A 2,158-nucleotide genomic window follows, 5' to 3' on the forward strand; every position below is an offset into this window, starting at 1 on the left:
GGGAGGCTGACTTGTGGGCCTACTAAGTTGACGGGGACGGAGTGCTTTGTCAACTTAGTCAATATGAATGATTCTAACGGTCATAGTGCTTCTTCAACCTCTGGTCTTCTTGCTCCAGCCGCCTAAACCAGCGCAGGTTGTGCCTCGTGCTCCTGCCTCCTGTGGCTGGATGCGATGCGGCGGAGGCCTCACCGCACCCTACTACTCCCACCACTGGCTAGGCCACCCCTCTACTCATCCACACCCCCTATTATTCTGCGGCGACGACAGCCTCACACCGCAGCGAACCAGTGAACCCTCGTACTCCTCTACGCGTGGGCTTCCACTGTCGCGTGTTCCCTGGCTCAGCGTCGTCCCCTTCCTAGGCATCGCCGTCGTCCACCACCCTGGTGCTCTCGGCGCGGCGTGGTCAACGTGGTTACGGAACGGCTTCCATCGGACGTGGACTGTACATGGAGAGGCTGACAGCTAGGTCCACGACCACAGCAAGGAAGTGCCTCCTTATTACTCGCAAAATAATTATTCCTCCACCTGACAGTGGGGACCCACCGGACGGGCCACCGTATTTCACGAAATAAACGTTCCCCCCTAACTGCTGGGACCCACCAGCTACATCTTCACACGCAAGGAAGTGCGTCCGGGATAAAAAACGATTCCCCCCTGACTGCTGGGACCCACCAGCTACATCTTCGCACGCAAGGAAGTGCCTGACAGTCGGGACCCACCTGGTCGAAGCATATGTAGAGTTGTCATTCTGGTCGCGAATGTGTACGTACATACTGGTCGATATAGAGGCGCGCACGTAGCATGTACACGTATGTACAGCGGCCAGTGTGCTAGAAAGAAAATACGGCGACGTATGTACATACGGGCAGGGTCTCGAACGCCTACTCGCGCATATGGACGGCCAGGGCTCGTGTACATGGCTGGGTCGAAACAGAGAAACAACGTCGTCGTCGTCTTCATGGGGAGCCAACCGGCTGGGTCAGAACGGAATGCGTCGTTGTGTTCATCGGGAGGGCTTGGACAGAACAACCGATGGAAACGAGGCCTGGTGTACAGCAGAACGGAGGAAATGGCCTTGTGTTCGACCGGCCACGTTCGAAACGGGATCCTGTTCATCAGGAGGGGTCTGGCGTACCGCAAAATGGAGGAAACAGACCTCCTACAGTCGAAACGGGGGTCCTGTTGATCGGGAGGGGTGTGTCGTACCGCAAAACGAAGGAAACGGACTTGTGTTGGAGCGCTATGGTCGAAATGTGGGTCTTGTTCATCACGACCGTCGACCCCCTCCAGCCTCCACGGGCTACTATTCATCCACCGTCGACCTCCTCCAGCCTCCACCTGCGATTGTTCATCCACGGGATCCTGTTCATCCAGCCTCCACCGCGGCTACTCCACGGGCTACTGTTCAACCAGCCCTCTCCACGGGCTCCTGCTCAACCACCCCTCCAAGGGCTACTATTCTTCCTACCCTCCACCGTCTACTATTCATCCTGCCCTCCACGGGGTGGTCCTGTTCATCCTGCCCTCCACGGGGTCCTGTTCATCCATCCCCAACCGACTCGATCGATCAGGGTACTGTTCATCCAGAGGCAACACCACGGGGTCATGTTCATCCACCCCCACCGGGAACTGTTCATCCACCCCCTAGCAATGCTCATTGTTCATCTAGAGGCAGCATCGATCGGCTTTAGTTAGTAGAAGTAGTGAAGGAATCGCTCGATCGGGTTCGGTTATCAGTCATCGATCGATCGCTCGGGTTCAGTAACATGTAGCCTGCAGTGCAATCCCTCGGGTTCAGTTAGAGCCCAACGCCTCGCTTGGGATCAGTTAGAGCCCAATGCCTCGCTTGGGATCAGTTAGAGCCCAACGCCTCGCACACATGCGCGTACGTACGAGAGAAACGCGCATCGCTCGGCCCCCGACCACCCACCGTAACCAGGGACTCCCCGATATTTTCCGCACCCTGGCTTCTACCATGGTTTTTTCCGTCATGGACGGCCCAAAGAATGTCATGCAGTTGCATCTCCGGCCCGCCCAGGATGAAAAGCCCATTTTCTGTCATGATTTTTTGTCATAGAAGTAGGAGCCCACCACATCTATGATGATACCGGGTTTTGTCACAATTATCGTCATAGAAGTGTCATATGTATGA

This window comes from Triticum urartu, chromosome 7A (assembly GCF_056163025.1).
Source record: "Triticum urartu cultivar PI428250 chromosome 7A, HENAU_Tu73, whole genome shotgun sequence".
Taxonomy (NCBI): domain Eukaryota; kingdom Viridiplantae; phylum Streptophyta; class Magnoliopsida; order Poales; family Poaceae; genus Triticum; species Triticum urartu.